Raw genomic sequence first — 14700 nt, 5'->3', positions numbered from 1 at the left:
TCTCCAATATGATCTTCAAAAAGTGTTGCTATTTTACCTTTTAGACTTAGGTCTACAATCTACCCAGGATTTGTTTCTGTGTGTGGTGCCAAGCAGAGCTTTAATTTCATCTTCTCATATGGATCTCTCTCATTGCCTTAGCACTGTCACACATTTGTTCTAACACAGTGACACATTTGTCACAGATCAAGTGTCCATATATGCTCTTGGTGGAGTCTGGACTGTGACTCTTTGTCCTAAGCCCCCAGCTGTTTCCTCTAAGTCAACACTCCCCAAACGTCTCAGGGCAAAAGCAATTCTAAGTACCACGTTCACCTCTCGAGTCCCTGGTCTCCTGGATCTTGGCTCAGTTATTTTTTTAACTTTCTAGTCAGCTCAGTGATGCTTTTAAAAGTGATGTTTTTAAAGGTTTTGTCCAGTTTTTTCAACAGGAGGGTTGGTTCCAATTATCTAGCCTTCCATGACTAGAAATGAAAATCCAGAACATGTACATTTGTTTTTCTTTAAATAAAAATATACGAGCATAGGTTTTTAAATTAAGGGATAATGAATATACAATATGACAAAGCCTTTGACTGTGTGGATCACAATAAACTGTGGAAAATTCTGAAAGAGATGGGAATACCAGGCCACCTGAACTGCCTCTTGAGAAACCTGTATGCAGGTCAGGAAGCAACAGTTAGAACTGGACATGGAACAGACTGGTTCCAAATAGGAAAAGGAGTACGTCAAGGCTGTATATTGTCACCCTGCTTATTTAACTTATATGCAGAGTACATCATGAGAAACGCTGGGCTGGAGGAAGCGCAAGCTGGAATCAAGATTGCCGGGGGAAATATCAATAACCTCAGCTATTCAGATGACACCACTCTTATGGCAGAAAGTGAAGAACTAAAGAGCCTCTTGATGAAAGTGAAAGAGGAGAGTGAAAAAGTTGGCTTAAAGCTCAACATTCAGAAAACTAAGATCATGGCATCTGGTCCCATCACTTCATGGCAAATAGATGGGGAAACAGTGGAAACAGTGGAAACAGTGGCTGACTTTATTTTCCTGGGCTCCGAAATCACTGCAGATGGTGATTGCAGCCATGAAATTAAAAGCCGCTTACTCCTTGGAAGGAAAGTTATGACCAACCTAGGCAGCATATTGAAAAGCAGAGACATTACTTTGTCAACAAACGTCCATCTATGGACGTCAAGGCTATGGTTTTTCCAGTGGTCATGTATGGATGTGAGAGTTGGATTATAAAGAAAGCTGAGCACCAAAGAATTGATACTTTTGAACTGTGGTGTTGGAAAAGACTCTTGAGAGCCCCTTGGAACTGCCAGGAGATTCAACCAGTCCATCCTAAAGGAAATCAGTACTGAATATTCATTGGAAGGACTGATGCTGAAGCTGAAACTCCCAATACTTTGGCCACCTGATGCGAAGAGTTGACTCATTGGAAAAGACCCTGATGCTGGGAAAGATTGAGGGCAGGAGAAGGGAACGACAGAGGATGAGATGGTTGGATGGCATCACTTACTCAATGGACAAGGGTTTGGGTGAACTCTGGGAGTTGGTGATGGACAGGGAGGCCTGGCGTGCTGCAGTTCATGGGGTCGCGAAGAGTTGGACACGACTAAGCGACTGAACTGAACTGAACTGAATATACAATAGAGTGTATAAAATCTACTAATCTTAACTGTACATCCAGATGCATTCATATATATGTATACACCCATAGATCCATCATTCCAAGACACAGAGTGCTTCCAACACCCCAGAAGATTTCCTCATTCCTTTTCCCAGTCAGTACCCTGCTCTCAGGAATATCTACTATTGCCATCCATTATTTTTGCTTGTTTTGAGTTATTCAATATGTACTCTTTTTTCCTTCAACATTGTGTCTGCAAGATTCACCCATGTTATTGCTTATACCTGCATTTCATTACCTTATATTGTTGTATAGCATTCCATTGCATGAGTATTGCACAGTTGATGTTTCCTTCCTACTGTTGATGAGCATCTGTGTTGTTTCTAGTTTGGCTACTACAAATAGTGCCATAATGAACATCGTCTTCATGGCTTGTGAGTATGGAGCCATTCTATTGCTATACACACCTAGAAGTGGAATTTCTGCTTTGTAGGATATGCAAATGTGTAGGGGTGGGGTTTTTTGCTATTAATATTTTTTCCAGTTTTATTGGGATATAATTGACAAAAAGTACTGTATAAGTTTCAAGTGTGCAGCATAATGACTTACATACGTTGTGAAATGATTACTATACAAAGTGCAGCTAACATCTATCATCTCATATAGATACAAAAAAGAGGGAAAAGGTATTTTCCTTGTGATGAGAACTCTTAGATCTAGTCTCTTAACAACTTGTAAATACAGCAAACGTTCGGTTCTCATAAATACTAGCAAGTTGTCTTTCAAAATGGATCTACTACCAATTAGTACTCTCACCAGCAGTGTAGGAGAAGGCCATTTGCTCTACATCAGCATTTGGTGGTATCTTATTTTTTTATTTTTAGTCATTCTAGTGGGTGTGCAGTGGTATCTCATTGTAGTTTTTTCTTTTCCATTATGGTCTATCACAGGATATTGACTATAGTTTTCTGTGCTCTGCAGTAGGATCTTTTTTGCTGTTTATCCATTCTCTGTATAATAGTTTGCATCTGCTAATCCCAAACTCTCAATCCATCCCCTCTCCCCCTTAGCAACCGCAAGTCTGTCCTCTATGTCTTTGAGTCTGTTTCTGTTGCATAGATAAGTACATTTGTGTCATATTTTAGATTTCTCAGTGTAGTTTTAGCTTGTGTTTCCTGATTAACTGATGAGCATCTTTTCATTCACTAATTGGCCACTTGGGTTGATTTTTTATGGTAGACCTTTAGTTTCTTTCATAATCTGTTAAGGATTATTTATATCTTTAAGATTTCTAGGTTTTCTTGGGTTAATGTTGGTATTTTATGTTCTGCTAAGAAATCATCCATTTTTTCCTCTGCATTTTCAAATTCATTGCCTTAGAGTTTTTATAGCAACTTTATTGAGATATAGTGCACATGCCATGTAATTCACCCATTTAAAGGGTTTCCCTGATAGCTCTGTCAGTAAAGAATCTACCTGCAATGCAGGAGACCCCAGTTCAATTCCTGGGTCAGGAAGATCCACTGGAGAAGGGATAGGCTACCCACTCCAGTATTGTTGAGCTTCCCTTGTGGCTCAGCTCATAAAGAATCCACCTGCAATTTGGGAGACCTGGGTTCAATTCCTGGGTTGGGGATATAGTGCACATGCCATGTAATTCACCCATTTTAAATGCACAGTTTGATGGGTTTTAGTATGCAAAGTTTGCAATCATCACTGCCATGTAGAACATTTTAATTATCCCCCCAAAAAAATCCTTAGCAGTAACTCCCCATTTCTCCCCAACTCCCCTTCCTCAGTCCCAGGCAACTCAAATGCCCATCTATGGGAGAAAACAAATAATCTGTGATATATATACACACACACACACACACACACACACACACACACACACAAATATGATATTAATTTTGTTTTATTTATATACAATGGAGTACAGCAGCTGAAAAGAATGAACTAAAGCAACAAAACAATATGCATGAATCCTTGTGATGTAATTTTACATAGAAAACAAGCCTTAAAAGAGTGCATATACCACGGTACGTTTGGGGGTCCTCCCTGATGGTCCAGTGGTTAAGAATCTGCCTTGCAATGCAGGGGACTCAGGTTCAATCTGTGATCGGGAACTAAGATCCCACATGCAGTGGGACAACCAAGTCCACACACCACAACAACTAAGGCTGCTCTCCACAATGACTGACCCCATGCACCACAGCTGGAGAGTCCTTGAGCCCTAACAAAAGACCCCACAGGTCACGACGAAGACCCCATGTGCCTCAGTTAAGACCTGAGGCAACCAAATTAAAAAAAAAAAGAATGGTATCTCTTTGTAAAGTTAAATACAACTGAAATTTTCTGACTTGGTTTCCAATGGTCCCTACCTCCTAGCATCTATGCCCTCATGTAATTTGCTACCCTTGAGTGGAGACTGAGCCTAGTCCCTTGTTTCTAACAGACAGAATATGGCAAAGGTGATGCAATTTTACTTCCAAGATTAGGTCACAAAGGAACTGCGACTTCCCTCGTTTCCACACTCTCTCTGACTCTTGTCACTTGCTCTCCCTGAATGAATCAAGCCACCATGTTTGAGCTGCCCTATGCGGGTGGTGGGGGGGGGGGGCATATGACAAGAAACTGAGGTCAGCTTCCAACCCCCAAAGAGAAACTAAACACTCCCTAGAACCATGTGAGTGAGCTTGAAAGCAAGCCTCCTCCAGACAAGACTGGAGATGACTGTAACCCTGAACCACAGGATCCAGCTAAGTGGTCTGGATTCCTGACCTAAAGAGCTGTGAGCTAATAAATGTTGTTATATTTTAAGCCACTAGAATTTAGGGTGACTTGTTCTGCAGCAATAAATAACTAAGACAGTTCTCACTAAAGGAAACTGCTCGCAAATTCCTAGTACTCACCATGCCTCTTCTCCTCTCTAGGCTTTTGTCTGTGCTACCTCCTCCCCCATCCCTCTTCATTTAGTTAACTCCTCTTCTTTAACAAATAGCCCAGGCATCTCCTCCACCAGGCAGACTTCCCTAATTGAGCACTGACTAAATGAGCCCTCCTCCTTATTCCCTAGGAACCCCCTGCTGACTTCTATTAGCATAGTTACAGTATTTTAATTATTTACTTAACTCTGCAGCCATGATTGTGCTCCAGTGCCATGATGTCTGTATCCCCTGCTTTTAGTGGGATACTTGGCGCAGAGTCCATGGACATCAATCTAAATTCTGGTTCCGCTACCAACTATCTGTGTAACCTAGGATGAGTGACTTAGACTCTCTAGAACCCAGACCTCCTCCTTCCCAGAGTTGGAAGAGAGGTGAGCCAAATCAGGGAGGGGAATTCATATTTGTACTCTTCCTGCATTCCAGACACCAAGCTAGATCTTTGATGTTATCTCTACAATCCTGTGTGGCCTCTTAGCCTTAGGATGATCTTCCACATCTAAATCAAGGTAGAAACTTTGGCGATTATGCTCCTCAATCAGCTGCTTTCATTTGATCAATTAAATATATGCAGAAGAGAGTCTCTTGACAGAGAAGTTAAAAGCAACTCCAACCCAAGAGGATGAAAAAAGTCACAGCTAATCCAATATTTTTAAGTGACATATTTCAGCCTTCTGTGAATGTTTCATCCCTGAAATAGGAGCCTCTTTTCATGTAAATGACTGAGGGTTTGGACAGAGGACAGAAGCATCATATGTTCTACACATCTTGCAGTGGGAACTGTCAAATGTCACAGTCAACATTGCCACAGTATCAGCACTGACATGCATCCACAAACCCACTGCAGGCCTAGGCCCAGAACAAAATACACAGCCTAGGAAATGTGCATCTCATATTTCCTACGTGAACTGAAAAAACAACTGTGGCTTGAGGCTAACAGCATGAAGGTTCTTTGAGCTTTTCCTCAAATACTACAGTTTAGAAACAGGTTACAGAGTGTGAATATGGAGAGCGGGAAGCCCTCTTCTAGCCCGAGGGATTTCATTTCCCTCCAGGGACATCTCCAGGTCTGACACTTGGTAAGATCCTACCAGAGCAGACAGTTTCTACTAGGGTGGCAGAGCTAGAGATTTCCCTAGGGGGAAACTGATGGAAAAAAAAAGAAAGCCTGAAAAATGCAACTTCCAGGGGAAAGAGTGAGGCTGACAGCATGAATGGTCTGTGATTCCAAGTTCCAGATTTTCCCTCCTGGGGAAACCTGAGCTTGGACCTGTTACCCTTTTGAACACTGCTAAGTCTGGAGATGATTCTCAAAGCAGCTTCTCCTCAGGGACTTTATCTTGTTGAGACACTCTGCCACTCTTTCAGTGCCCCAAGTGAGAAAAACAGGATCCTTCTCAATACCTCCTTCTTCCCCATCCACCACATCCAACCCCTACCAATCCTAAGTATCCCTCGAATCCAGCGACTCCTTTCTACCCCAGCAGCACCGCTGTGTACATGGCCCCAGCAGCCCTCGTCTAGATGAACTCCCACAATCACCCCATTTCACCTCCTTGAGCAGAACAGAAAATGCTGCATATTCATGAATCCATTTCACATCTTCCATGGGCACATGGAATGATCATGTCTCCCAACTGCCCTTGCAGGTTCAGTTCTGAGCCATGGAGTGTGGGTGAAAGTAAAGTAATGTCACTTCCGGGCCTCATTCTATGGTCTATTCTGTCCACTTCCTAGAGTAATGAAAATAAAAACAAAAATAAACAAACGGGACCTACTTAAACTTAAAAGCTTTTGTACAGCAAAGGAAAGCATAAACAAAATGAAAAGATAACCCTCAGAATGGGAGAAAATATTTGTAAAAGAAGCAATCAACGAGGGATTAATCTCCAAAATATAAAAACAGCTCATGCAGAGCAATGTCAAAAAAAACCAAACAACCCAATCAAAAAATGAGTGGAAAAAAAAAAATGAGTGGAAGACCTAAATAGACATTCCTCCAAATAGACATTCCTCCTGACATTCAAATAGTCAAGAGGCACATAAAAAGATGTTCAACATCATTAATTATTAGAGAAATGCAAATCAAAACTGAAATGATGTATCACCTCACAATGGTCAGAATGGCCAACATGAAAAGATCTACAAGTTATAAATTCTGGAGAGGGTGTGGAGAAAAGGGAACCCTCCTACGCTGTTGGTGGGAATGTAAATTGGTGTAGCCACTATGGAGAACAGTATGGAGGTTTGTTAAAAGACTAAAAATAGAGGTGTCATATGATCCAGCAATACCACTCCTGGGCATAGGTCCAGAGAAAAACATGGTCCAAAAGGATATATGCACCCCAGTGTTCATTGCAGCATTGTTTACAATAGCCAAGATATGGAAGCAACCTAAACGTCCATCAATAGTTGAATGGATAAAGAAGATGTGGTATATTATGGGCCTATATAAATATATATATATAGAGAGAGAGAGGAATGGGCTTTGTGGTTCAGCTGGTAAAGAATCTGCCTGCAATGCGGGAGACCTGGGTTCAATCCCTGGGTTAGGAAGATCCCCTGGAGAAGGGAAAGGCTAACCACTCCAGTATTCTGGCCTGGAGAATTCCATGAACTGTATAGTCCATGGGGTCACAAAGAGTTGGACATGACTGAGTGACTTTCACTTTCATATATAGGAATATTACTCAGCCATAAAAAATAATGAAATAATGCCTTTGCTGCAGCATGGATGGACCTAGAGATTATCATAGTAAGTGAAGTAAGCCAGACAAAGACAAATGTCATATAATATCACTTCTGTGCAGAACCTAAAAAAATAACACAAATGAACTTATTTACAAAATAAAAACAGACTAGAGACTTCAAAAACAAATTTATGGTTACCACAGGGGAAAGATGAGGGAGAGGGATACATTAGAACTTTGGGATTAACATATACACATTACTGCATATAAAACAGAAAATCAACAAGGAGCTACTGTATAGTACAGGGAACTCCATTCAACATTCTTTAATAACCTATATATATAGGTCAAATTGAATCACTTTGCTGTATACCTAAAACTAACACAATACTATAAATCAACTATATGCCAATGTAAGTAAAAGTTAAATTAAAAAAATAAGTAAAGTCTATTCTGCAGTGACATGGAGGTCATGGATTGAAGATGGTGCCACCACCAAATGCAAGGAGTTCCCTTGTAACATCAGTGAGATATAATCCTCCCATTGTGCTTAAGTCACCAAGAGTTGACTGCTTTCACTCTTGCCCTCTCCCATACCTTCTAATCCATTCTCCTCACAGATGCCATTGTAATTTAACTACAATACCTATCTGATCATGTCACCAGCCACCACACCCCAAACACCAACAGATGTTTAAAATTCTTCATTGCTTACCCTTGACCTTAGGAAAGCTCAAATTCTTAAGATGGCACATGAAGTCTAGCTCTGATGAATTTTCCCCCATCTGTTTCTCTTACTCATTTGTTTAAGCAATGAATATGTGCTTAGCACCAAGTATGCATCAGTGGCTCTACTAGGTCTGGGGGAGAGGGAACACAGGGAGATCATTTGGGGAGCTGTTACACTCATCCAGACAAAAGATAGTGAGGACCTGAACCTCAACCTGTCTCCAGCTCTGGGTGCTACACCAGGGCGTCAGAGTTGCAGATTTCCCTGGAGCAAAACTAATGAGCAAAAGCCTGAAAATGTAAGTTCTAGGCTAGCTCTAATGGGAGAATTTGGAGACAAGACATTTACCTACACTGAGAGCATGAATAAGAGGAAGGGTGGATCCGAGATGCTTGAGGAGGATACAATTGCCAGGATTCAAGAACTGATTGGCTACTGAGGGTTAGGGAAAGAAGCCCAGGATAACTGCTTAGATTTCATTGGTGACATTAGATTAGTGGTTGTATTCAATAACTAAATTCCCATTATGATTATTAATTGAAATTTGTCTTTAAGCAAACAGTTATTTGTAAATACAAGCCAGGATGGAGTTCCAGATTGCAGGCTTGGATGAAGAACAGATTTGAGAAAAGATGAGCTTAGTTTTGGACACATGGAGTTCCAAGTGCCTGTGGGTACTCATCACCTGATGGGCCCAACTCTGTCTCCACTGTAGAGTTGGGTCTCCTGAACCAGCTGTCCATAAGGACCACCCAGTTCCCCACGGTGTCAAGTGCAAAATCACCTTTCCACTGCTGTGTCTCATATTTAGAATGTACACTTTTTTACTATATTCACAGAGTTGTGCAACTATCACTGCTATCTAATTTTAGAACATTTTTGTTTTCCCCCAAAGAATCCTCAGTCATTCCTCATTTCCCGCCAGCAACCCCTAGCCCCTGGCAACCACTAATCAACTTTCTGTCTTTATGGATTTTCCTTTTACTGGGCATTTCATATAAATGGAATTATACAATATTTGGCCCTCTGTGATTGGTTTCTTCCCCTTCACACAATGTTTCCAAGGTCCATCTATGTGGCATCTGTAGTCAGGACTTCATTCCTTTTAATGGCTCAACAATATTGCATTATATGGATAGACCACATATTGCTTATCCAGTCATTACTTGATGGACATCTGGATTGCTTTCATTTTTTAAACTATTTTGAGGTTACTTTTTTTCTGGTTTTTTTGTTTGTTTTTGTTTTTGTTTTTGCTTGTTTGGTTGGTTGCTTTTGTTTTTTAGCTACACCGTGTGGCATGTGGGATCTTAGTTCAGGGATCAGGGATCCAGGGTTGGAACCAATGCCCACTGCAAGGAAAGCACAGATTCTTGAGCACTGGCCCTCTGGGAAAGTCCCTCAGTTTTTACCTGTTATGAATAATATTGCTATGAATATTCATGTACAACTATTTGTTTGAATAAGTGTTACTCACTCAGTAGTGTCAGACTCTTTGTGACCCCGTGGACTGTAGCCCACCAAGCTCTTCTGTCCATGGAATTCTCCAGACAAGAATACTACAGTGGATAGCCATTCCCTTCCCCAGGGGATCTTGCTGACACAGGGATTGAACTTAGGTCTCCTACATAGCAGGCAGATTTATTTATTTTACCATCTGAGCCACCAGGGAAGCCCATTTGTTTGAATATCTGTTTTCAATTCATTGGGTGTATACCTAGGAATGGAATTGCTGGGTCAAAGTCTATATTCATATTCTATGTATAACTCTGCTTCAGAGGCCAAATTGTTTTCCACACCATTTTACATTCTTACCAGCAATGTACAAGGATTCCAATTTCTCCATGTCTTCATCAATACTAGTTATTTTCCTTTTTATATTATTATTAAATGCATGCTAGAAGGAGTGAAGTGATACCTTATTATGATTTTGATGTGCATTTTCCTGATGACTAATGATGCTGAGCATCTTTTCATGGGCATATTGTCATTTGTACATTTTATTTAGAGAAATGTCTATTTAGATCTTTTGCCCACATTTTATTTGGTTGTCCTTTTATTACTGACTTATAATGGTCCTTTATATATTTTGGATTTGTTGTTTAGTCACTAAGTTATGTTTGACTCTTTTTTGCAATCCCATAGACTATAGTCTGCCAGGCTCTTCTGTCCATGGGATTTTCTAGGCAAAAACACTGGAGTGGCTTGCCATTTCCTGCTCCAGGGGATCTTCACAACCAAGGGATCGAACCCATGTCTCCTGCATTTCAGGCAGATTCTTTACCACTGGTCCACCTGGAAAGCCCATATATTTTGGATATTAGATTCTTACCAGATATATGATTTGTAAATATTTTCTCCTATTCCATAGCTTGTCTTTTCACTTTCCTGATTATATTGTTTGAAGCATTAAAGTTTTTTTCTGTAATTTTGATGTTCAATTTATCCATTTTCTTTAGTTGCTTTGTGCTTTCATTGTCCTAAGAAACTATTGCCAAAGATTTACACGTATGTCTCCTAGTAAGAGTTTTATGGTTTTGCTCTTACATTTGATCCATTTTGAATTTTTTTGTATGTGGCGTTGCTATGGGTCAAAATTTATTTCTTTGCATGTGAATACCCAGTAGTCTCAACACCATTTACTGAAAAGACTATCATCTTCCCCATAAAATAGTATTGATATCCTTGTTGAAAGTCTATTGGCTATACATATATGGTTATATTTTTGGACTCTCAGTTTTCACCCATTGGTATATATGTCTGTCCTTATGCAATTACCACACTGTCTTGATTACTGCAGCTTTGTGGTAAGTTTTGAAATTGGGAAATCCTAGTCCTCCAACTTTGTTCTTTTTCAAGGTTGGTCTGGCTATCCTGGATCCCTTGCATTTCCATATGAAATTCAGGATCACTTAGTCCATTTCTACAAAGAAGTCAGCTGGGATTCTGATAGGGAGTTCATTGAATATATAGATCAGTTTCAGGAGCACTGCCATCTTTTCTGCCTACCCGTAAACATGGCAGGTCTTTCCATTTCTTTAGGTAACATCTTTCAATGTTTTGTAGTTCTCTTCATAGACATTTTACACTTATTTTGTTGTTTGTTACTAGGTGTTTTTTTTTTTTTTAGCTTTTTATCCCATATTATAGTTGATTAACAATGTTTTGTTACTTTCAGGTGTAAAGCAAAGCAATTCAGTGATACATATAAATGTATCTATTCTTTTTCAAATTCTTTTCCCATTTAGGTTGTTACATAGTATTGAGACAAGTTCCCTTGCTACATAGAAGATCCTTGTCAGCTATCCATTTCAAGTTAACATTGTGTACATGTCAAACCCATGCTGCCTATCTACCCCTCCCCCAATCTATCAATAAGTATTTCTTTTTGATGCTATTATAAATGGAATTGTTTAGTTTCATTTTTCAAATTGTTCATTGCTAATATATAGAAAAATAATTTTTATACATTGATCTTGTGTCCTGCAATTTCGCTGAACTCATCTGTTCTGACAGTTTTATTTGGAAACTCCTTAGGATTGTCTATATACAAGATGACCTCACCTGCAAGTGCACATAGCTTTATTCCTTCATTTCCAGTCTGGATGCTTTTTCTTTTTCTTGCTTAATTGCCCTGGCTAGAACTTCCAGCACAATGATGAACAGAAGTGGCAGAAGTAGATGTCCTTCTCTTGTTCCTAAACCTAGGGGGAAAGCAGGAAAGCTTTCAGTCTTTAATTGAGTATATTAGTTATGGGTTTTCCTAATTGTTCTCTACATGTTGAGGAAGTTCCATTCTATTTCCAGTTTTCTGAGTGGTTTTTTTTTTTTTTTTAATCGCAGAGGGGTGTTGTATTTTTTGTGTGTGTCCCCTACTCCCCAGGAGTGCTGTATTTTATCAAACACTTTTAATATATCTACTGAGATGATGCTTTCCTTATTTTGTCAATATGCTGTCCCAGATTCTTTTTTAACATCTTAGGAGGATGGAGCTTCCCAGATGGCTCAGTGGTGAAGAATCATCTGCCAATGCAGGAGACACAGGTTTGATCCCTGGGTTGGGAAGATCCCCTGGAGGAGATGTCAACCCACTCCAGTATTCTTGCCTGAAAAATCTCATGGACAGAGAAGCCTGTCAGGCTGTCGTCCATGGGGTCTCAAAAGAGTCGGACACGACTGAGCAACTGGGCACGCACTTAGGAGAATGCTCAAGATACAAAACAAGGTGGAATTTGGTCTGTTTGAAGCAGGAAAGGAAGCCTGGGGCTACAGAGTTGATGGAGCGATCAGTCCCTCCCAAATAGCTTTGGGCTCCACATGAAACTAAGCCAGAGGCCAAGTACAGCAAGTGGCCCCAGCCGCTCTCATCCAAGACTCCTTGTTGGGGTTGGCTCTGCCAGCCAGCTGAGCCCTAACCCTTGGCCTTAGGGAGTGCTGGCTGGCCAGGCTGGCTGATTACAAGTACCTAGCCACTTTATCAACAGCAGCTCCTGCAAACTGCATATTCACCCTGACACAGGGCTCCAGAGCTAACTCCCTGCTACCCCTCTGGCTGAAGGGTTGATCTAGGTAGGGGATTTGGAGTCCTTAATGCTTGCTCTTTTTGATAGTATCTATTAAATGTTAGTTGAGATCTATCGTTACAGTGAAGTGTCCTTTTAGAGTCTTGATTATAATCAGCCCAAAATACAGAGGTTCAGTATCTCAGACAGATTGCAGACAGCCCACTGATTACTTTTTGGGAAGACTGATTAAGAAACTTTATTACAGGAAATGAATGCATCTAAAGTCCCCAAATCCATTTGTGACAAGAGACACACAGAAGACATAGACAACAGTTGCTACATCACAGCCTTGTTCTTTCCAAATTATAAAGCATCATTCAAGAACGGGGTGAGGATGTTAGAAGACAGAGGTGGTTAGAGAAAGCAGCTACTGGCCTTTTGATTAAAAAAATAACAAACAGGTTGGTGTTGCAGGAACACATACTGCAGGCCCAGAAATCAAGCTAAGCTGAAGCCTAAGGTGGTGACACCATACCACTTGTAGCATCTCAGAGAAGCTACAAGGCATCATTCTATTAAGAGGAGCAATGGTAATGGGTGAGAATCCTACAGTAAGCAGTCCTCTCACTGAAAGCAGCGTATGGGCCAAGCTGCGTGAGTCTCTTTAGAACTAAATATCTCCTTAATCAAAGACCACTTAACAAGTCCCCCACTTAGGTTTAACTACTACAAGAGCACAAAAAAAGTCATCCTTTTTAGTCTTTGCCCTTCCATAGTTGGCTTCTCTAGCTTCCACCAGACAGAGGAGGACTTCGAAGCAAGAAATCGCTCCTTTGTGACTACAGGTTGAGCTTCCCTCCCACACTTGACTAGGTTGGTCACAGCTCCGGTGTCTTAGCCTGGTAGGTTGCGTGTCAGGCAGCAGAGGCTTCAGTTGACAATGCCAAAGGCTGGAGGGAAGTGACTGGGCACAGCTAAAGCAGGCAGGGGCCACCTGGGAACAGATTCCTCCAGGCAAACCTCAGGACCAAGGTTTTTTAAATTAGTGGTCATTTTCTAGAACTAGAAAAACACATTTAGGACAAACAGTTGTGATGTGAGAAAGAATGGCTATGAATATAGATTAGAGACCCAGCCAGTGACCATGACCACGACCCTGACAGAATGGGGAAGATACTACCTGCAGACAGCCAAGCTTCTCAATAGTGAATTTTAAGAAAAGCACTTTCTTCTTAGTGTCATTAAAACATCCTTGAGTGCTTCACAGCCTCCAACACGTACATTTGCGGATTAATGCCGGACAGGTATCAACACTCACCCCCAACACGGTCCCCTTCATTACTGCCAACAATTTTTCGATGCACATACACAGCAGCACTCAAAACATTTAAGGTCACCATCTGCCACGATGGCCATCACCCCTCAGCCCAACCTGGACAAAATGCTACACCTTCCAAAAGGAAATAAACACTGAAACATATAACAAGCCTCTTCAAGCGTAAGAACATTTTAACAACAATCTATATTCCAAATAAACAAGCTCAAACCATGGGTAGACCAGTTTTTTCTGATGACATCTACTTAGAAGCAGTTGATGCCATCAGCTTGCCCTGCAGGTGCCCCTTGATGGCGCCCAGCCATCTTCCTTGAGGTGTTTGGTTTCTTGAATTTGGAGGGAAGAGGACACTGCACCCTCCTCCATGTAGCCCTCACTGGGGTCTAAGAGAGGATGCCAAGCTCAAGAACGCCTTGATCATTGAGCAAAATAATGTTCTACTATGAATACTGGGGCATGGGGGGTGCATGGGTGAAAGAAAAAAAAAAAAGCCTGAAAGAATGTTTTTTTTTGCTGTTTAGCAATGAATTTGACCACCTCCCCAGTGTGTGTGTGGGGGGTGGGGGGTAGAGTGGGAGATTTAAAAAAAAGAAACCTAAACCAAAAACAAACCCCAGTAGTAGTCAACCTCAATCTTAACCACCCACCTTCCTAAACCTCTGAGGATTGCTAAATCTTGTCTGTGACCTTAGCACCTACATTCAGCAGCTTAGACTTCACCTTAATGCCTTTCAGACACAAACAAAATCATGCAGTAGCTTCAAGTAGCCTTCTTTATCTCTGTCCTCAGTAGGTTGGCCACAGTAAGCTAAAGAGAAGTTATTTACCAGATTCACCAGGAGGCTAGTTACCAGATGC

The sequence above is a fragment of the Dama dama genome, chromosome X (genome assembly GCF_033118175.1).
Source record: "Dama dama isolate Ldn47 chromosome X, ASM3311817v1, whole genome shotgun sequence".
Lineage (NCBI taxonomy): Eukaryota > Metazoa > Chordata > Mammalia > Artiodactyla > Cervidae > Dama > Dama dama.
The sequence above is the reverse complement of the archived record's forward strand: the minus strand, read 5'-3'. Positions refer to the sequence as shown.